At 42.7% G+C, this 23,636-nt stretch overlaps 1 long non-coding RNA gene across 1 annotated transcript; it reads left to right on the top strand.

Moving 5' to 3' along the window:
• The first annotated feature begins 12,153 nt into the window (after positions 1–12,153).
• Positions 12,154–12,795, top strand: LOC113460988. The gene is made up of 2 exons (XR_003382836.2): positions 12,154–12,350; positions 12,494–12,795. It is a non-coding gene; the product is annotated as an uncharacterized LOC113460988 (long non-coding RNA).
• Positions 12,796–23,636: the final 10,841 nt, after the last annotated feature.

Raw genomic sequence — 23,636 nt, forward strand, 5'->3', positions numbered from 1 at the left:
TTTCTATCATTTGATATTATTTGCAGGTTTTTCGTACTAGAGCCCAGTCATATACGCCCATTATCTATATTGATGCTATTCCTTCTGCCTTGAGACCATACATCCAGCATATCAAGGATGTAAAAGCTGATGGGAATTGCGGATTTAGGGCAATAGCTGACTTACTGGGATTTGGAGAAGATGACTGGGTGCGTGTTAGGAAGGATTTATTGCAAGAGTTGCAATGTCATTCGGACCACTATCGCACATTATATGGTGTGGAAGGGACGATTGCTGAGATCACTCATGCATTATCCTATTATGATGATTGTCCACCATATGACAGATGGATGACTATGCCGGACATGGGTCATCTTATAGCATCCTGCTATAATGTTGTCCTATACCATCTCTCGTTGCAACAATGTCTGACCTTCCTACCTCTCCCGTTCTGTGCCAGTACCTCTTCTATCCCGCAAAGATATCGCTATCGGATTCGTAAATGGACCTCATTTTGTTGAGGTACTACGTTCACAACACTTGCGAATATTTAATTTTGCTTATTTAATTTTGCTTATTTATAATTTTGTAGCTATTAATATTTTCTTATTTCTAATTTTGAAGGGTGTTCTTGTTGCCGGGACATCCCGTTCCGCCAGTAGCGACCAACTGGCGAAAATATCATCTTCCTTGTGCTACCGGATGGGAAAATTCATATGAAGCCCGGATTCAACAGTTCAAAGAGAGCATCTCACCTAATGTTATAATTAGCGAGACAGTAGAGTTAGATTGATTGTTTATATATGTACAATTTTTGAAAGTTGTAAATTTTTTTGGGCTCTTAGAGTCATGTACTGTGAAACTCCATCATCCAATATAAATCAAAAAATATCTGTCTTCGCATTGTTAGATTGATTGTTATGTGCACTGTTATATTTGTGTAAAATAGAACGGGCCAGGCTTTACAAAGATTACATGTAAATGTACCAAAAATATATATTTTTCATTAATATCAACCAGTTTCAAATTACACAAAAAAAAAGTCGAAGCTACATAATCAAAATAAAGGCTCCCATCATCAATCCCTATGACGCCGTCGTCGACGCGTGTACTGCTGTACGTCCGAGATGAGAGGGTGCTGGATCCGAATGAGAGGGTGCTGTACTCGGGCCAGGCTCATCACCCAGAAGTAACTGATGCATCTGACAAATAGCATGAAATAGGTGCCCGGCACCTAGTGACGTAGCCTCTGAGGGACCCATCCGTACAATGTCGGTACTGATACCGAGTGCATCTGCAATACGCCGCCGGTGCATGTCAGCATCATCATGACCTCCCCTAGCTCCAGAATGAGTACTCGGGAGAAGCAATCCTAGCACGACGTCTCCTAGCTGACGCCGTTGGTCTAACTCTGGAGGGACCGGGGATCCATGTCTGAAAATATAGAAATTCAATGTTAGGCTATATCAAAGAAAATAATTCAATTGCATACATAAATGATAATGATAAAACAAGCCAAAAAAGAAACAAGTTACTTCTTGGAATCTACATGATTGGGTTTTGTGATAAATAATTCAATGTTACTTCAATTGCATACATAAATGATAATTCAAAAGTATACGACTCGTAAACTCAAGACATAACTCAATAATAGACTTTACCTAAAACTATGCTGCAGTTCTTAGTTTTTGTTTTTAGTTTTTGTTCGTTAACTAATGTTGTGGTTTTATTATTTGATAGAGCATTTGATATGAGATAATCATTCCAAGATCAAGAATGACATCGATGAAGGTAACAAGATCATCATATTTGGATGCACCATGTTAATGCTATATGATAATGATTCTAAATTATCCCTACTTCTCAAATTACTATCTAATCTAGTAATGAAAAACTTGTCCTTGATGTTGGGTATCCAATTCACCCTAAGGACGTGATCTAGGCTAAAATTTGGGAATAAAAATAATCCTTAGTCTAGCAACAGAAAAAAAAAAAAAATTTGGATTCGGCCCCATGGGGACCAAGATACATTGGTTCGGCCCCATGGGGCCGAACCAATGTATTTTGGTCGGCCCCATGGGGCCGACCCAATTGCAGCGGGTCGGCCCCATGGGGCCGAACCGAAGGCACTGGTTCAAAGAACCAGTGCCGAACGATTTGGGGAGGCGGGGGGGGGGGGGGGGGGGGGGGAGCTACCTCGAGGTGGTCGTGGAGGCGCCGGCGAGGTGCTCGTTGCTCGGGAGATGGCCGGGGAGGTGGTTCCGGGAGAAGCCGGCGAGGTGGTCGGAGATCGGGAGAATGCCGGCGACGAGAGGGAGAAGGGGGAACGGGGGGGTTTTGGGCGTTGGCGGGTGTTTTGGAGGGGAAGAGCGGGGTGGGGGGGGTTTGGGGGGTGTAGAGAGCAATTTAGGTGAGGGGGTGGGGAGGGTGGGGGGTAATTTAGGAATTTTTAATTTTTTAGGGGTGTCCTTAGCAAATGGGGGGGTGTAGAGAGTATTTAATTTTTTTTTAATTTTTGGGGGGTGTCCTGAGCAATAGGGGGGGTGTATATAGAACCACCCAAAACAAAGGGGAGGCGAGATAAAGAGATTCAAAGTGCCCTTGCAGAACGTATGCGCTGACGCGTTACGCCGCGCCACTTACTCGTCAGCCGCGCCACTTGCTTGTCCGTCAACTGTGGCGGCTCGGTTGGAGGAAATGATCGAGTTGGGTGAGTACGTGTCAGACTGTGATTGGGACAATATGAAGGAGAAGTCATTTTTTTTTAGTTTTTCTATTTAGCTTTATTCATGCCAAAAATCCTAATTGTTGTGGATTTTTTTTTTTCATTTTAAACTTTAATTTAGTACAGTCAAGGGGCAAGGGAGGCACCCAGATTATAAATAACTAGGTTGAGAAAAATTAATCTTCGCCGTACTCAGAAAGAATATTAAAAGATTTGTAATTGTCTATTCAAATAAATTTTAAAGATAAGGTTCCTTTCCGCATGATGATCAAAATAACGAATTTTTTTTCCTTATAGAAAATGATGAAATGTTGCCACCTTTTCATTAATTAGAAGGATGAAATGATACAAAAGGGAGGGCTAAGGTGGCACCTCCAGAAAGATTAGACACTCGGCATTTTATAAGCCGAAAGGAAAATAACACAATTGACATCTTAATATAATCATTTAAGCAATATTCTATATAGACATACGATGTGCACTTAGTACGAGAAAGAGCAACAATTAAAAAAGTCGTAAAAAAAAATAATGATTATTAGTGTTGTGGGATGGAGTTCCGAACTTTAATCTCACATCGGCTAATCAGCGGAAAGATATGTACCTTAAATGGGGGGCTCAATAACCTCTTCTCATCGAGGCGCCTTTTGGGGGCAAAACCGTGAGGGGTGGAAAAGGTGGTTCCACCCGGGGCGCCACCAGAGGGTAGACCCACGGGAGCGGTCGACGATCACCGATCCCTAGAGCGGACAATACCTCGGTAAGGACACAATCGCTTTCTCTGCTCGGCTAGTGTGCGGACTGTTGCCGGAGTGAAAACCCCACAACAGATGGTGCTAGAAGAAGGGCCCCGGCCACGCACAGACCTTTCTGCTTAAGGAAGTTGTGTTGTGGGATGGGGTTCCGAACTTTAGTTCCACATCGGCTAATCAGCGGAAAGGCCTGTACCTTAAATGTGGGGCTCAATAACCTCTTCTCATCGAGGCGCCTTTTGGGGGCAAAACCGTGAGGGATGGAAAGGGTGGTTCCACCCGGGGCGCCACCAGAGGGTGGACCCCCGGAAGCGGTCGACGATCCCCGATCCCCAGAGCGGACAATACCTCGGTGAGGACGCAGTCGCTTTCCCTGCTCGGCTGGTGTGCAGACTGTTGCCAGGGTGAAAACCCCGCAATAATTAGGATGAAGGGGAAGGATGGGAAGAAGACTACTTAGGGTAGAGTGGGGGACGGATGATATCAATAAATGATTTTCCCCAAAAAGGAAATAATAAAAGAAGTTTTTCTTGGAAATATAGTGGTTAATTTGGAAGGAAGACAAATGGACCTAGCAGCCCAACTTTATCATTTTAATATATTAAAAATGATGTTCATCTAACAGAGTTACCATAGTTAAATCTCAAGCTCTTGGAAGGATCTGACTGACTTGACAACATTTAGGCCTATTATCTAAATGTGATAGTTATGTGGGAGGAAAATTAAGGCCTCGTTTGGGAGAGCTTTTGGAGGACCAAAAAGTACTATCGGCCCTCTAAAAGCATTTTCAGATAAAAAATGGTGTTTGGTAAAAATTTTGAAAAGCCGTTTTAGCTTTTTTAGAAAGCTAAAAATAGCATTTTGGCGGAAGCTCCATTTTGGAGCATTTCGAAAAAGCTATTTTAAGCTTTGTCGAAAAGCTATTTTTTGGCCAAAATATTTCCATTCAAAAAAATATTTTTCTCCAAAAATACTCCTATCTCACCGCCTCTTCCTCTCCCACCCATCCCCCTCCTCCTCCCCCACCGCCGCCTCCCATGCCCCCGCCCCCACGGTGGTGAGTTGTCGAAGAAGAGGAAAAAGGGTCGGTTTCCCTCTTTCCACAGCCGCCGCTGGCCACGATGTCCCCGTCACGGATGGAGAGGTGCCGAAGAAGAAGGGGATCGGTTGCTACGGATGTCCTCGCCCCAACGGTGGGGAGGTGCCAAAGAAGAGGAAGAAGAAGGGGGTGCCCTCCTGTTTTCCGTGGCCGCCGCCGGCACCGACCCGACCCCCTTCCACGTTTGCCACGGCCTGGCTCCTTTTCGGCGTCGTCGGCCTCGCGGAAGGAGAATACTTCGCAAGAGGCCAACTGTGGCCACCGCGGCTCGGCCCCCTTCCGGCGCTGCAGGCCACGGCCTGGCCCCCTCCCACGGCCGCCGTGGCTTGCCCCCTTCCGGCGCTGCCGGCGTCGCGGGAGGAGAAGAAAGGAGAAGAAGGGAGGAGAGGAAGGAAGGAGAAGAAGAGAAGAAAAAAGAAAAGAAAAAAAAGAAAAGGAAAGAAAAAGAAGAAAAGGAAAGAAAAGAAAAGAAAGGAAAGAAAAAGAAAAAAAAAGAATAAATAAATAAATAAATAAATATGTATATAAATGAATGAATGAATAAATAAATAAATAAGATAATAAATAAATATATTTTAATGAATAAAATAAAATAATAAATAAATAAATAAATGATAAATAAATATGTATATAAATGAATGAATGAATGAATAAATAAATAAGATAATAAATAAATATATTTCAATGAGTCAAATCATAAATAAATAAATATAAATACAAATGAACAAATGAATAAATATATAAGCAAATAATGAGTGAGTAGTAAATAATCTGATCTTTATGGTATTGATAAGTACCGTGAATTTGTCACCATTGCAATTAGTTAAGTAAAAAGATAATTTGTTAAAGAGATAAATGGTCATCAAAAGGATGCAAAATTAATTTACACTAATAATTATAATATTTTATACATTTATTGTTGTATTATACTACAAATATAATATTATATTATATTATATCATAATACATTAATATGCTATGTTAAATAATTTAATATTATATTAAATTATTATCCTATAGTACATAATATTATAGTACTATATTATAATAATATTATATTATATTACAGTAATATTATACTATATTATATATTTATGTATTAATATATATTGTATTTTATTATGCTCTGTTGTATAATACTCTGTAATATTCTTTATGGTAATTTTGTCATACAAAAGTACTTTCTAAATTTGTTTACCAAACATATGTTAAAGTGCCACAACATTTTAAAAATATAGTTACCAAACAGCAAATAGCTTTTTATAAAAGTACTATTTCAGAAAGCTCTATTTGCAAAAGCTTTACTACCAACAACTCTTCCAAATGGGGCCTAAATCATCGTCAGGATAGTTATTAGCACACTTGGTTGGTATCCTTTCTCTAAAGGCTTACTTTTGGAGAAGGTCCAGAGTTCAAAGTGATGCCATATTGCCACTATATTACTCAAGAAAACTAAAGACACTAAACTATTATCAAATTAATTCTGACTTAATTATTTAAAGTTGGTTTCCTTGAGTGTCAAACTATGGAGAGGTAAGGGCTTTAATTGTGAGAGGCTATATAATTTTTTAACTCCTGGGTGGGAACTTTCTTTGCCTTAAATAGCTAGTTAATGCTGTTTTTTAAATGTTGAATGAACTGTCCAAAGTCAAATCTTACGGCTCCTTTCACAGAAAAACAAAGCTATACCCATCGTACTTAAACAAAAGTTTACATTCATGTGCTTGTTCGTTGAAGCAATCATATATTAGTAAAAATATTACTATAGCAAAATAATAAATATGGACAATGAATAGAAGCTAGATAGAGAGATCATGGAGGTGTCTGGTATAACGCATGTACATGCAAAGATGACGTGTGCTGAGAGTATGCCTTTATCCACATTTTATTCCCTCTTTATCTGGCATCAAAACTGGAACTAGAATAAGTTGGTGGTGTGGATATAAGAAATTAATCAGCCAATTCCCAAAGCAACGGATGAGGATAAAATGAGCATAGAACTTAAGAAGCTAATAAGAGGGTCACTTGACTCACTGGCATCGTCACATATTGCTGCCACCGAGAAGTTTTCGGGGTCCTCAAGACCAGTTATATCCAGTCTCAGTGCAATATGGAACCTCGTGAAGATTCTAGGGTGAACATAGCAAAGTCTGGTTTGGAAGTGGGATAGCATCTGGGATAAGTTCTCGTTGGAATTGGGTCGCGGTTGGTGGTGGGCTGACCCGACTTAACCCAAGCTAGTTTAAATGAGTGGGAACATTTTTGGATGGTTTGGAATTTGGAAACCATCTAAATCGTTCTATGTAATTAAAACTCTTCGTCCTCTTTCTGGATCTATGTAGAAAGGAATTAGAGAGAGAGAGTCCTCCATAGGTCTACAAAGACACGGCATTTGAGCTGCGATTACAGAGGGCTTTCCATTCTTATGTTTGCTCTCCAATCTGGGCAATCACTGAGAGCAAGAATGAAATCGGTGATTCAACCCAAAGTTTTCCTTCATGCTTCTACAGGGTATGTACTTTTCTTGGTCCCTTATTCTTCCTTCATTGGTATTAGAGCTGTATTTTAGTTATTTCCTGGTTCTGTGGCTTTCAAAACCGAGAATAAACTCGAGAATGATAGCAAACTCATCGTTGGAGGAAGATGTGGAAGTGGTGCTCGCCATCACAGTGCTTCTTCCTTTCGTACTCTCCTCTTCGGGGCTGGTTACGAGGAAGAGAAGAATAAATATTGACCCGAATATCGTATCTTTGCCACCCTACTCTTCTTCTTCTTCCTCCTCTTCTTTTTTTCTTCTTTTTTCTTGGTCACTCTAAAGCGGGCATTTTATACCTCACGGTACGAATACACTTTATAGAATCATAATACAAAAAGTCCCAAGTGTTCCGGGCATCTCTCTCTTCCCAGCCCATAGGATACCTTCTGAAAGACTCGCTACATACGTTGTCACCCAGTTGGCCGCCCCATTGGCCTCACGATATACATGCACAGCCTGTAATGTAACACCCTCCTTCACCATCATCCAAATGTCGCAAAGCAAGAGATGAACACCTCCATGACTACTCGGGCCCCTACGGATCCAGCTCATATAATCAGCGTGGCTGAGTCACCCTCCAGAAAAACCGAGCTTGCCCGGAGCACCCGCCACGCGTAGGACAGGCCCATCCAGGCCACTCGCAACTCTGCCCCTGAAACCAAAGTAACAAAAATCTGACAGCCCCCTGCTGCCACCCATCAGAACTCGGGCCCCTAACAACGAATTCGGCCCCTCTCCTCCTGCTACCATTCAAGACAGAGCCATCAAAATTGACCTTGAGGAAGCTCGAGAGTGAGGGTTTTCAGGTAAAGAATACTCTATATGGAGCTGCCGAAGCAATGTGGGGGCTCCATATGTCCCAAGCTGTCAAAAGTCTATGGGCTGACTCTATATGAATAATCTCTGTAGCCTCAGCACAGACCCGCTCCATCACGAACCTCAAGGACAGTCTGAGCATGGATCGACCCTACTCTCTTTTCGGCATCGTAATTTATCTGCCTGCCGAACATAAAAAAAAAAAAGGTCGCACGTGGCTCAATCATGTGCGACGTTGACTAAATTATATCTGTATAAGTGAAAGCGTGTGAAGCGGGAAAAGATTGCGACAAGGGCTCCAGCACTTGGCTAGTGCGTCGTTTTATGTAGTTGGCGCACATGGCTGGTGCGCCATCCTCTTCTTGGAAGGTTGAGGGGTTCTCTCACCCCTTTTATTTTTCAAGTATATCTTTCTTGCATTTTTTATTATAGGTTCATAGAAAACTGTAGGAAGATGGGATTAATATGTTCTTTGTTTTAAAAACTTTCTGATTTTATGTCCGATACTGCTGTTATGATAGATTGGTATGAACTATTAAAAATGAATAAAAAATATATATGTGGTTTTACCCTATTTATTTATGAACATGTAGTGATAATGGTCATGGTATCTGACTTCGTGACCTATAAGATGAATGCAAAATGTATTGTGAGTCAACATATATGGATACTGTGGGATATGATTTTTGACCTTAGAGATGGGAATATCATTCTCACCAAAAAAGAAAAAATTCACAGCTTGATTAACTCCCTGCTAGAGTCTTGGGATACAGTAAAGCTCGCTAAAAGACATAAGGATGACATCAAACTTTTGATAGATGTTATATATGAAATTGAGCTAGAGGAGAAGCGTCGAGTACTAACAAGCTTAAGGCAAACTATAGTCTATCAATGTTCCCAAAACTTCGTAGCAATAGGCATTTGGATTTTCAAAACAGCGACAAAGGCTTTTGGCTAAATAGGGTGGGATCCAGATTTCGTCGTAAAGAAAGAGTAACACAAATATGCAATAAAAGAGAATACAAAAATTGAAGAAGACATCATAACAGTAAGGCTGATCATAAAAATCTAGTGTTTAGCAAAGTTAATTTGCTAATTCTCGTGTTTTGTTTACAGGTATATATTGCATTATTGTATATTTTTGAAAATGTTAAAGGCATGTTACCTTGTATATGCATGCGTGCACACACACACATATTGAGTATTGGAATACGTTTATATGCATTTAATTTACTATTCAAGATGAAATTATGCAATTATAGTAACACACCTTGGAGTCTTATTTTCAATGGGAGTTATGAGGTTAGTAGGATTCAAAGGAATGCTCACCTAGAACTGAAGTTTTACGCAAATTGGACTAAGTTTATGATAATTAGATATTTGCATCATAAATGATGACTAGGAGCATAGAAAATTTTCAATTTTGTGACTTACGTTAGATTATCATTAATTTAGTTCTTTTTTGTTGCAAAACAATTATGTTGTTGTAGTGCTAATGTTCCGTACTTATGTCTCTTTGTAGTTACCATTAACCATGACTTCAACTTCTAAGAATATTATAGTTTGATTTGAACAAGAGTGAAAAACTGAATGGTGACAACTTTGACATATGGCACCGAAAAGTTTAGTACATCCTTGAAGATCAAGATGTCCTAGAGATCCTTAACCACACCATGGCTGAACCTAAGCATAGAACTCTGCTTAACAAAAGAAGAATCTAGAGGCTTAGCAAGTTTGGAAAAAAGAGAACAATATTGCTCACATTACATTGCTAAGCAGTATGCAAGATGATCTTATATGTGAGTTTGAGGAGTATCTTATGGCTTAGAAAATATGGGCAGCCGTGAAAGATAAAGTTTAGAGATACCTTTGCCACTAAGCTAAGGAGACTGACTATCAAGTTTAACACCTATAAAAAATGTGAAAGTTATACTATGAGGTAGCATCTAAGAGATATGTCAAACATGATAAAGGAATTAAAGTCGGCAAGTCATACTCTAATAGATGAACAACCAGCGCAGGCTGTAATCCAATCCCTACTTGATAGTTGGAAACACCTAAAGGTTAATATGGCACATAATGAAAATATCAAGATTTTTGATGATAATGCTGTCACTTAGAGCTAGAAGATAAGCATTTGAAGGCAACTAAATCTTTTATGTTGCTGAATCTAACATGAGCGAAGTTTGGAGCTTCAATCACCAGAGGGATTGCAAGCATTTGAAGAACAGAAAGGGAACTGGGCCAGCACCCAAGAAGGCCAAGACCAACCAACAAAAGGGTTAAGCACAATTGTAAGAAAGACAAGACCAAGATGAGCTACTACGATTGTGGCAAGCTAGGTCACTTCGGTCGTGAATGTCCTAACTTGAAGAAGGTATTACCCCACTCCTCTCCTTCCAATTATATTTACATTTCTAGCTGTGTATTTCTCACTGAATCTCATACTATGTAGATAGTATACTCAGGAGCCACAGACCATGTAGCTAGAAACTGAGAAGCATTTATGGAGTATCATCGAACTCGACCTGGAACGAGATGGATATAAATAGAGAAAAACTCTAGAGTAGAACTTAAGGATATTCGCACTTGCAAGTTGAAGTTGCATGGTGGTCGAACCCTATTCCTACATGATGTCCTCTATGCGCGAAAATTTAATGAAGTTTGATCTCTATGCAAGTCCTTTTAGGCCTTGACTATAGATTAGATATCCATGATAATTGTGTTGATGTTTGTTTGGGAATAGATTATTTTGGTTCTGGTTGTCTATTGGATGGTTTCATGATGTTGAATATTAACAATGATATGGTTAATTGTTATCATGATAATTGTTTTCCACTAGTGGCATCTTCTAGTAATGTGAATGTAGATGCAAAAGTTTGGCATGCTAGACTAAGTCATATTGGATAGCAAAGAATGAATAGACTAGCTAGAGAAAACCTTTTTGGCTAACTCGCTAAAATTGACCTGCCTACTTGTGAATCTTTTCTAGCAGGAAAAACTACTACGAAACCATTCAGTAAAGAAACTAGAGCTAAAATGCCATTGCAAGTGGTTCATTCTAACTTTTGTGGTCTAATGAATATGAGGGTGAGATATAGAGCCTCATATTTCATCATATTTATATATGATTACACACGATTTGGTCATATTTATCTGATCTCCTATAAGTTAAAAGCATTAGACTGATGTAGATGATATATAAGTTTGGTTGAAAAATAATTAAAGGGCTCTATAGTGTCCGAGAATTGACCATTCCTGAAATTCCATAACAAAATAGTGTTAAAGAAGAAGGAATAGAACCCTATTGGAATGGTGAAGTCCATGATGGTGCAATCTAACCTACCAATATCATATTAGGGTGATGCCTTATTGAGTGCTGCCTATGTACCTAATTATGTGCCCTCCAAATCAGTCACTTCCAAACCTTATGTACCATAGATATATAGGAAGCCTGATTTAAGCAAATTATGACCTTGGAAGTCGGTTCCCATGTTTACGATCCTTCTCATAAATTTGGAAAGTTGGATCCTAGAGGAAAGAAGCATCTTTATCAGATACTCATAACACTCTAATTAGTATGTGTTCATTAAGTGAGTAGGTAGATGAAAATGTGACTAAACTTGAATCTCAAGATGTCACATTCTTAAAAAATGACTTTCATAGTAGGGTTGAGGTTGATAAGGATGTTCTTCTATACAAGAGGGAACATCCTGATGATAATGGGATACCAAATCAGTTAGTTGATTTACATAAGAAAATGCCTCAACCTTCTCCAAGTGGGAGCTACATACCATCAAGTAGATTAATATCTTAGGAGCCTTAGTTGTGTAGAGGCAGCCATAGAAGTTTTCCTTATCATCATTTTTTGAGATTGAGAGAGAAACTTTTATAATTGCTCCGCAAGATAATGATGAGCCTAAAATAGTAAAAGAGGCTCTCTCATGCCAGCTAAGGAAGAATAGAAGAAAGCAATAAAAGATGAAACATAGTCAATGAGAACAAATTATGTCTGGAACTTGGTCTTCTGCCACCTAAATGCAAAGCAATCGGTAAGAAATGGGTTCCCAAGATTAAGCACAAGGTAGATGTATCCATTAAGAGGTATAAGGCTCACCTAGTGTCAAAGAGCTATATCCTTTAGGAGTGTATAGATTATGAGAAAAATTTTTCTCCAATAGTAAGGTTTACCTCCATAGGCCTTATCCTAGCTATTCCTCCTGAAGCTTACCAGCGTGAGATGGAGCGTGAGGAGATGCGGAGGCAATTGGAGTAGGAGAGGAGAGAGCGTGAGGAGGAAAGAAAAGCGCGAGAGGAAGAACAGAAGCAAATTGCACATCTTACAAGTTTGGTGACAGAGTTCTTAAAGGAAAAGACTCAAATCCACAAGTCATCTATCCATCATGATGGGGCCATGTATTCAACTGGTGGTACAAATACTCATTGGTATGTATTCTCATTTATATTACGTAGGTTATTTAGAGATTTTGACCAAATTAAGCGAAATGGCATTGTGAACTTATACTTGAATTTTAGTTTATTATTTTCACATATGGTTATTGATTGTGTATTCTTTTTTGCTTTCTCAGATACATGGTGGAGTTATGAGAATGTGAAATCTAGTTTTTGGTACATGGATAGTTTTTGTTCAGATGATCATGGTGGAGTTGTCTACAAGCAGAATCCAGTTTTTGATATAAGAATATTTTTGTCTACATGATGGTTGTTTGGATGAATAGCAAGATCAAATATTTTGGAATTTTTAATTTACATTTTGATGTATTTGGTGATAATTATCACCTTAACATATGGTATGGATGAAACATTGTGATGTATGGTATTAATAGGTATGCTTGACTTTAGACTTATAGATGATGATATTTATAATGAATGAATAACATTGTGTATATTTCTATTTGGATGAGCAAATGTATTGTGCAATATGGATATTGGATAGGCTGTGTTGGTTGTACAGGATTTGGAACGACCCAAAAATAAATATTAAGCTTATAATTTGAATTGTTAATTAAATACAGGTTAATACTTTCTGCCACCAACAAAATGTTTGTTGCTAATGCATTCCAATACATTCTGCGACCAAACTATTGGTGGGGGAAGATAGATATTCAGTGACCATTTTTTTGGTAGCGGAAGACAAACATTCCACGACCAACTATTTGGTCGGCGTTGAAATTTGCGACAACAAATTCGGTCACTGAAAATTTTCTTCGGCAACCAAATGTTGGTCATTGTTGGTGTACCTTAGGTGACCACACAATATTGGTCGCCAAAACCTTTTAGTAACTAGGGTTCGGCGACGAAGGGTATGCTAGTCATGAAAAGGTTTCGGCGACTAAATATGGTTATTCGGCGACTAGAATCTTAGTCGCTGAATATGTATTTTTTTGTAGTGTTGTTACATATCTTGACCTAGAGTTTCACTAGATGGATGTTAAGGCAACATTTCTTAATGGAGAACTCAATAAAGAAACCTATATGGAACAACCAATAGGTTTTGTACGAAAGGATAGAAATGCAAAGATTACAAGCTTCAAAAATCTATCTGCTGCCTGAAATAATCATCCACATAGTAGTATTCTGTGATTCTATTGAGCTATAATAACTTATAAGTTTATGATGATCAATGAAGACTACTACAAGTATGTCAAATGATCAAAAGATAGTTTTATGGTCCTATCATTCTATATTGATAATATTTTATTGGATAGGAATAGTTTATTGTCATCATCAAAGAGTGGCTATCTTTAAATTTTGAGATGAAAGATATGGATGAGGCTGCTTATATACTCAGAGTTAAGATCTAGAAGGATTGTTTAAGGAGAACCTTTGAACAGTCACAAGAGCCTTATATTAGGAAAGACCTCAAGTGATTTAATATGGAACCCATATACATTCCTATAGTAAAATACGAAGGTCTACTCTTTAGAATGTGTCCTAAAACTCTAGAATAAGAGAGACAAATGATGAGAATTTCCTACTCCAATGCTGTTGGATGCCTAATATATGTTATACTGTATACTGTTCCAATATTTGTTTTGCTATAGGATTATTGTAATAATTATACATTGTATTCATGTCTCTAATTAATCAATGATGTTTATTTATTGATAATGTCTTTGAATGAAACAATGTATGAAAGAATTAGCACAAACACATACACTTAATGCATAATATGAAAGGTATGTCGGGTAGGTTAAGATTGGCCCTCTCATATGGGTGCTTACTTCTAGTACTTAAGGAATAAGTAGTGATGAGACAGTTTAAGCAAATGCACTATTCGAGGTTACATAGCTTAACTGAGAAGTTATTTTGATAATTGATCAAGATGAGGTCTTAGTAATGATGATATTGTCACGCCCCGGATCCGGATCCGTGACACGGCCGTGCTATTGCCGACTATCGCCCACAGTAGCACGCAGCCTCATACAGGGGTAACAGGTAGCCAAAAAAGGATTCATCCTTATATATATATTAAAAGTTTGCAGTACAACCTTCAAGTTTGAAACCAAAAATACAGAACTTCTATGCTATTCAAATGTACAGAAGTATATAAGCTTCTCCAAAAATACGAAGCTCTGTAACAAAATAAAAATATATCTGATGGCGATCACTGGTGAGGATCTGAAAGAAAACGAAACATAAACAGATGTGAGCTACACGACTCAGTAAGTAATCCTGCATAATCCTACCGGATCAACTAGTAGACTAAACATGTAAATCAGGATTTTGAGAAGCTGACATGCATGTTTATCTAATAATCATCCTGGCATAATAAGTATGCAATTTAAACAAAGCAGTAGTGCAAATCACAAAATTTTCATATTATATGCATATGAAACCGTGCCCCCCGGCATGCCGTGGTCCTTTTACTCTCGGATGCTACTGCGAAGTCAGACTCGGCCACTGGCGGGGCCAGCTCAGTTACTATTCAGCCACTGGCAGGGCAAGCTCAGTTACTATTCAGCCACTGGCGGGGCAGGCCCAATTCCAATTCAGCCACTGGCGGGGCAGCTCAGTTACTATTCAGCCACTGGCGGGGCAGCTCAGTTACTATTCAGCCACTGGCGGCTCAGTCATTCGCAGTAGCATCTTTGAGCCCATTATAGTGCCTCTGGGCTAGCTAAGACTTTATAAACTTACATGCATGATTATAATATCAGTATCATCATGTTGCATACATAGCCATAGCTTCTGGGATCATTAAAGTTACTTATGCATTGTAACATATCATGTATGAAACATATATACTTAAAATAAATGCTTAGGAAACATTAATAACATAACATGATCCATAACAGGATTAGGACAGGTTACTTACAGTGATTCGTTTTCTCCCAAGTTTCTTACGTCCTGGTGACGGATCCTGAGTCACCTAAAATCACATTATAATGAGCATATTATTTCCTTTTACTTGTTTGGATTCTACCCGAAATTTAGCCCAAGTCTAATGTGTTCATATTGGAGCCTTGATTGGGTCCATATGGTTTAATTGGCCTTCTAATTGGTCATTAGGCTTAATCCCAAGTTTAATTTGGGTTTAATTTTGGTTAAATTTATAGTCTGGCTTGTCCAAACTTAGCCCAATTTGATTGGGCTCGGGTTTAGTCAAATTTGGCTAAACCCTTTCCCTTTTTTTTTTCTCTTTTTCTTTTTCTTTTTCTTTTTCTTTTTCTTTGGGCTTAACGGGTTGCGGGTTCGGATTCGGATCCGACCCGCGAACCCGTTATCAGGGTTTTTCTCTCCCCTTCCAGAGGCTTCCGCCTCTTCATCTCCCGCTCTCCTCTCTCTCCTCTCTTTTCTCCTTCGTCTCCACCGAAGCCCATGCCTCCCGGCCCTCTCCTCCGGCTAGATCTGTGGCCTTCCCCCCCTCTCGGTCACTCCCTCTCTTTTCCTCTCTCTCTCTCTCTCTCTTTCTTTCTTCCCTTCTCCCGATCCCTCTTTTCCTTCCCCCTTTCTTCTCCTGCGAAGGGAGGAAGGTGCTCTCCGGAGGGGCCGAGCCACGGCCGGCGGTACCTGCGGCCGATGCCCGAGGCCGAGCCCACGGCATCCCAGGCTGAGCCCGTGGTCGGAGCCGACGGCTCCCTCGTTCCCACTAAGGTGGGAAAAGAAACCCACCACCGCGACCATGGCTGCGGTCGAACTCGCCGCGACCAAGGAAGGTGGCGGTCGAGCTCACCGTGCCCGAGGGAGGGGAGGAAGGGCCTCCGGCCGTCGATGCTGCGACCACGACTGCGGCCAAGGTCACCGCGCCGGATCCACGGTCGAAACACCGGTAGGCTCCCCTCTTCTTTTTCTTCTTTTCTTTCTTTTTTCTTTTTCTTTTCTTTGGTCCTTCCCTCCGGCACCACCACCTCTTGCCGGAGAGGAGGCGGTGGTCCGTCCGGGGCTGGCGGCCTTGTGGCCACGCCGGTTGCCGACTCGGCCTGACCGGCGGCCCGGGGCTGCCCCCCGAGCCCTAGGGTAGCCGCAGCCGAGGCTGCGGTGCCCTGCAGGCGGCTCGGCCCGAGTGGTCATCGGGCCTGGTCTTGGGCCGCGGCCATTCTCAGGCCGGTCCGAGGTCTATGGGTCCGGCCCGTGACCCTTTTCCCTTCTGCCGGTCTCCTCCTCTCTGTTTCATGGTTGAAACAGAGGGGAGAATCCTCCACAGAGGGTTTCTCCATGCTTTAACATTTTATTAACAGGGGGTCCATACCTGGTTTTAGCCGGGTGTAGTCGGGCAGTGCTTCCTCCCTGGTAGTCCCCCCTTTCTCAGAGCTTCAGGGCTCCTTGGCCTTAGGCTCCAGGGCTTCGGCTCTCTCTCTCGTTCAAAGTTTAGGGAGTCTGTGATTTGGGGTTGCCGGCAGAGGCTTAAATATTTGTTTAGAGGATGAAACCCCCCTCTGAGAGGTCCCATCCTCTCCTTTCCTCCATACTTCGGGACTGGCCGCCGCCCCCCCTTGTCTCCGACGCGCTGGCATCGGCTGCCAGCAGGGTGTGCGGTAACCCCTCCCTGTCGGTCTTATCCCTTCGTTTTTTTTTTATTCCTGATAATAATTATGCTGGCTACAGTGAAATTTGGGCCCAACCCTTAACTGGGCCTATTTCTTATTGGGCCTAGTAGGTTGTGGGCCCGGACATTACATCCTTCCCCCCTTAAATAAATTTCGTCCTCGAAATTAAACATACCTCGGTTCTCGAAGAGCTGAGGGTAGCGTTGTCGCATCTCTTCCTCCAATTCCCAAGTAGCTTCCCTTTCAGTGTGGTTGGTCCACTGGACTTTAACGTAGGGAATGGTGCGCCTTCGGAGAATTTGCTCTTTTCTGTCTATGATGCGCAGGGGAGCCTCCTCATAGGTTAAATCTTTATTTAATTGCAGAGGCTCATGTGGTACCACATGGCTGGGACCCGGAACGTACCTCCGTAACAAAGAGACGTGAAAGACGTTGTGTACGCCTGATAGCTCTGAAGGTAGGGCCAATTTGTAGGCAACTTTGCCTATTCTAGCAAGAACCTCAAATGGGCCAATGTAGCGAGGACTTAATTTGCCGTGTCTTCCGAATCGGGTAATACCCTTTGATGGTGAAATTTTTAGGAAGACAAAGTTCCCCTCCAAAAATTCCAAGGCCCTTCTTCCTCTGTCAGCCCATCTTTTCTGTCTATCCTGGGCAGCCTGAAGCCTTTGCTTAATTAGTAGTACCTTGTCTCTGGTGTGCTGGGCCAGTTCGGGGCCTAGCATTTTCCGTTCCCCGACATCATCCCAGTGTAAGGGGGATCGGCATCTTCTCCCATAGAGAGCTTCGTATGGGGCCATCTGGATACTGGAATGGTAGCTATTGTTATAAGCAAATTCCACCAGTGGTATGTGACTATCCCAGTTTCCACCTAGGTCCACAGTGCAAGCCCTCAGCATGTCTTCCAGAGTTTGGATTGTCCGCTCTGACTGGCCGTCAGTCTGGGGGTGGTATGCTGTACTGAGCCTCAGTCCGGTACCCATGGCCTTCTGAAAGCTTTCCCAGAATCTGGACACGAATCGGGGGTCACGATCAGAAATGATACTCACTGGTACTCCGTGCAGGCGTACAATCTCATCGATGTATAATTGGGCCAGCTTGTCTAAAGGAGTACCAATTCTGAATGGCAGAAAATGAGCTGATTTTGTAAGGCGATCAACAATCACCCACACTGCATCATTCTTTCTCACCGTTTTGGGGAGTCCTGTAACAAAATCCATCGTGATGTGCTCCCACTTCCATTCAGGAATTTCTATTGATTCCAGCAACCCTGCTGGCCTCTGGTGCTCTGCTTTTACTAGCTGACAGGTCAAGCATCGGGCCACAAACTCAGCTATTTCTCTCTTCATCCCCTTCCACCAGTAATGTTCCCGAAGGTCCCGGTACATTTTAGTACTGCCTGGATGAATGGAGAAACGGGATTGGTGGGCTTCTTCCATGATTTTCCTTTTTAGGTCAACATTTGCCGGTACACACAGTCGGTGGCCAAACCTTAGAGTGCCATCTGGGTGCATTTGGAGTTCGGGTCGCAACCCTTTCTCCACTTCATCCTTGAGCTGGCAAATGTGCTCATCAGACTGCTGGGCAACCTTGATTCTATCGATCAAGGTTGGTTGTATACTCAAGGCGGCCAGCAAAATTTTTGTAGTTTGGGTAACCACCTCAACCTGCATTTTATCGAGATCCTTCTGAATCTGTGGTTGAGTGGTGAGTAAAGCGGCGGAGCTTATAACTGACTTTCTGCTTAGGGCATCCGCCACCACGTTGGCCTTTCTTGGGTGGTATTTAATACTCAGGTCATAATCCTTCAAGAGTTCCAACCACCTTCTTTGCCTCATATTCAATTCCTTCTGGGTGAATATATACTTCAGGCTCTTGTGGTCGGTGTACACATCACAGTGTTCGCCATACAAATAATGTCTCCAAAGTTTCAAGGCGAACACTACTGCGGCCAACTCTAGGTCATGTGTCGGGTAGTTCTGTTCATAGGGTTTCAGCTGTCTCGAGGCATAGGCTACCACCTTGCCATCTTGCATCAGCACACAGCCTAGCCCGTTCTTGGAAGCATCACTGTAGATGGTAAATTCTCCAGTTAAGGACGGTAATGTCAAAATTGGGGCAGAAACTAACCTTTGTTTAAGCTCCTGGAAGCTCCTCTCACACTTGCCGTCCCAGATAAACTTGGCCCGTTTCTTAGTCAACTGGGTCAAGGGGGTAGCTATTTTGGAGAACCCTTCCGCAAATCGCCGGTAATACCCGGCTAATCCCAAAAAGCTTCTTATTTCCTTGGCGTTGGTGGGACGAGGCCAATCCACCACCGCTTCTATCTTCTTGGGGTCCACTGACACTCCTTCCTTGGAGATTATATGGCCGAGGAATGCCACACTGTCCAGCCAGAACTCACATTTGTTCAGCTTGGCGTACAGCCTCTTCTCTCGAAGGATTTGTAGCACCACCCTCAAATGGTCTTCATGTTCCTTCCGGCTCTTTGAGTATATCAAAATGTCATCGATAAAAACTATCACGAACTGATCCAAATATTGTTTAAAGACTCTGTTCATCAAGTCCATAAATGCAGCCGGGGCATTGGTCAGTCCAAAAGGCATAACCAGAAATTCATAATGCCCATACCTGGTTCGAAATGCAGTTTTTGGCACATCCTCAGATTTGATCTTCAGCTGATGGTAGCCTGACCTCAAATCTATCTTGGAGAAGACTTGGGCGCCTTGCAGCTGATCAAACAGGTCATCGATCCGAGGTAGGGGATATTTGTTCTTTATGGTTATCTTGTTCAATTCCCGGTAATCGATGCATAGCCGCATACTCCCGTCTTTCTTTTTCACAAATAGGACAGGAGCTCCCCATGGCGACGCACTGGGCTGGATGAACTTTTTATCCAGGAGTTCTTGTAGTTGTACCTTCAATTTCCTTAACTCAGCAGGGGCCATCCGGTAAGGAGCCTTAGAGACTGGCCCCTCTCCTGGTGCGAGGTCGATTGTGAATTCGATCTCTCGGTCTGGGGGTAATCCTGGTAATTCCTCCGGAAAGACATCCGGATATTCTCTGACTACTGGAATATCTTCCAGTTTGGTCTCTTTCTGGGTATCCATTACACAGGCCAGATAGGCCATACACCCTTTTCTCACAGCCTTTCCAGCTTTCAAGGCAGAAATAAAGTGTAGTGTAGGAGCATCTTGAAGGGGTATATCGCCCTGAAAGAAAAATTCTTGCTCCCCAGGTATCCGAAATACCACCCTCTTGTGGTAACAATCAATGTGGGCGTGATACTGTGACATCCAGTCCATGCCCAAGATAATATCAAAGTCTTGCATGTCAAGCTGTAAAAGATTTGTCTCTAATTCTTTTTCCCCTATCTGAATTATGCAATCTTTATATTTAGTGTCAACAATTGCGGTTTTCTGAAGGGGTGTAGCAACATGCCATGGTTCCACTAATTTTCCAGATGTGCTATGTAATTGTCTGGAAAAGCTAATCGACACGAAAGAATGCGTAGAACCAGAATCAAATAGAATGAGGGCAGGAACCAAGTTGACCAGAAGTGTACCTGTCACCACTTGATCGCTAGCACTGGCATCCTGTCGAGTCAGTGCGAAAACCCGAGGGTTACCCCTCGATCTCTGGTCCTCTGGTGCAGTATGTCCGGGTTCGTCCTTCTTTCGGCTAGGGCAGTTGCGGGCGATGTGTCCTGTCTGCCCGCAAGAATAACAAGCTCCGGTCTTCTTCATGCAGGTACCCCTGTGGTTTCCGCCACAGGTGGGGCAGCCTCTGCTCTGTCTCTTCTTGGGCACAGACCCCTTGCTGCCTCCAGCCCCACTACTCGGTGCTCCTGATGACCGGGTCCTCTTCAGGTCCTCCCTCTCTCTCCCGGACCGTATCAGGTCAGCCTCAACCTTCAAGGCTCGGTCCAGTACATCTTTGTAGCTTGAGAATAAATGGGAGGATATTCGGGACCGAATCCCGTACCTCAATTCCTGCTCAAACCGGTTCACCTTACTTCTCTCATCCTCCATGAACTGGGGGCAAAATCGTCCCAGTTCGTTAAATTTATTGGCGTACTCCAGAACGGACATCTGGTCAGTCTGGGTTAGTGTCAAAAACTCATTCTGCTTCGCCAGGTGCACTGAGTCCGGAAAGTATTGATTGTAAAACATCCTCTTAAAGTCCCTCCAGGTGAGTCTGTCAACGGCATAAGCCGTCTCCATGGCCGTCCACCAGTATTCGGCGTTTCCTGTCAGCACAGAGGTCGCCAGCCGGACTGTCACCTCATCAGGAAAGTGGAGGGCTCGGAACATCTTTTCTATCTCCCGGATCCATGTTTCAGCCGCCATAGGGTCAGACCCACCCTCAAAGGTCGGGGGGTTCAGTCGGCGGAACCTCTCATAGCAGGAGTCTGCTGATGGCATAGCGGCCAACTACATCATCTGCTGCTGTTGCAGCACTTGCGCCATAAGCCGATACACTCCGGCTAGGCCTGCCTGACCTGCTGCAGACCGTGGAGTATCCGGGGAAACTGACCGCTCGCTGGGCTCCGGGGAGGGTGGTCTCCGGTCGTCATCCATATCTTCCTAATGATCACCTAGCAGTCAAAAATTTTTAAAGTGAGGTTATGATAAACTAGCATATTATAACATTTTCTATGACGGTGACATTCTTAACTACCCTTTTCCTTAGGCATTTTATGGTTATTCTATTGTTTAACCTAAGGCTCTGATACCACTAGATATCACGCCCCGGATCCGGATCCGTGACACGGCCGTGCTATTGCCGACTATCGCCCACAGTAGCACGCAGCCTCATACAGGGGTAACAGGTAGCCAAAAAAGGATTCATCCTTATATATATATTAAAAGTTTGCAGTACAACCTTCAAGTTTGAAACCAAAAATACAGAACTTCTATGCTATTCAAATGTACAGAAGTATATAAGCTTCTCCAAAAATACGAAGCTCTGTAACAAAATAAAAACATATCTGATGGCGATCACTGGTGAGGATCTGAAAGAAAATGAAACATAAACAGATGTGAGCTACACGGCTCAGTAAGTAATCCTGCATAATCCTACCGGATCAACCAGTAGACTAAACATGTAAATCAGGGTTTTGAGAAGCTGACATGCATGTTTATCTAATAATCATCCTGGCATAATAAGTATGCAATTTAAACAAAGCAGTAGTGCAAATCACAAAATTTTCATATTATATGCATATGAAACCGTGCCCCCCGGCATGCCGTGGTCCTTTTACTCTTGGATGCTACTGCGAAGTCAGACTCGGCCACTGGCGGGGCCAGCTCAGTTACTATTCAGCCACTGGCGGGGCAAGCTCAGTTACTATTCAGCCACTGGCGGGGCAGGCCCAATTCCAATTCAGCCACTGGCGGGGCAGGCTTAGTTACTATTCAGCCACTGGCGGGGCAGCTCAGTTACTATTCAGCCACTGGCGGCTCAGTCATTCTCAGTAGCATCTTTGAGCCCATTATAGTGCCTCTGGGCTAGCTAAGACTTTATAAACTTACATGCATGATTATAATATCAGTATCATCATGTTGCATACATAGCCATAGCTTCTGGGATCATTAAAGTTACTTATGCATTGTAACATATCATGTATGAAACATATATACTTAAAATAAATGCTTAGGAAACATTAATAACATAACATGATCCATAACAGGATTAGGACAGGTTACTTACAGTGATTCGTTTTCTCCCAAGTTTCTTACGTCCTGGTGACGGATCCTGAGTCACCTAAAATCACATTATAATGAGCATATTATTTCCTTTTACTTGTTTGGATTCTACCCGAAATTTAGCCCAAGTCTAATGTGTTCATATTGGAGCCTTGATTGGGTCCATATGGTTTAATTGGCCTTCTAATTGGTCATTAGGCTTAATCCCAAGTTTAATTTGGGTTTAATTTTGGTTAAATTTATAGTCTGGCTTGTCCAGACTTAGCCCAATTTGATTGGGCTCGGGTTTAGTCAAATTTGGCTAAACCCTTTCCCCTTTTTTTTTTCTCTTTTTCTTTTTCTTTTTCTTTTTCTTTTTCTTTTTCTTTTTCTTTGGGCTTAACGGGTTGCGGGTTCGGATTCGGATCCGACCCGCGAACCCGTTATCAGGGTTTTTCTCCCCCCTTCCAGAGGCTTCCGCCTCTTCATCTCCCGCTCTCCTCTCTCTCCTCTCTTTTCTCCTTCGTCTCCACCGAAGCCCATGCCTCCCGGCCCTCTCCTCCGGCTAGATCTGTGGCCTTCCCCCCCTCTCGGTCACTCCCTCTCTTTTCCTCTCTCTCTCTCTCTCTCTCTCTCTCTTTCTTCCCTTCTCCCGATCCCTCTTTTCCTTCCCCCTTTCTTCTCCTGCGAAGGGAGGAAGGTGCTCTCCGGAGGGGCCGAGCCACAGCCGTCGGTACCTGCGGCCGATGCCCGAGGCCGAGCCCACGGCGTCCCCGGCTGAGCCCGTGGTCGGAGCCGACGGCTCCCTCGTTCCCACTATGGTGGGGAAAGAAACCCACCACCGCGACCATGGCTGCGGTCGAACTCGCCGCGACCAAGGAAGGTGGCGGTCGAGCTCACCATGCCCGAGGGAGGGGAGGAAGGGCCTCCGGCCGTCGATGCTGCGACCACGACTGCGGCCAAGGTCACCGCGCCGGATCCACGGTCGAAACACCGGTAGGCTCCCCTCTTCTTTTTCTTCTTTTCTTTCTTTT

Source organism: Phoenix dactylifera, unplaced genomic scaffold (assembly GCF_009389715.1).
Source record: "Phoenix dactylifera cultivar Barhee BC4 unplaced genomic scaffold, palm_55x_up_171113_PBpolish2nd_filt_p 000555F, whole genome shotgun sequence".
NCBI classification, from domain to species: Eukaryota; Viridiplantae; Streptophyta; class Magnoliopsida; order Arecales; family Arecaceae; genus Phoenix; species Phoenix dactylifera.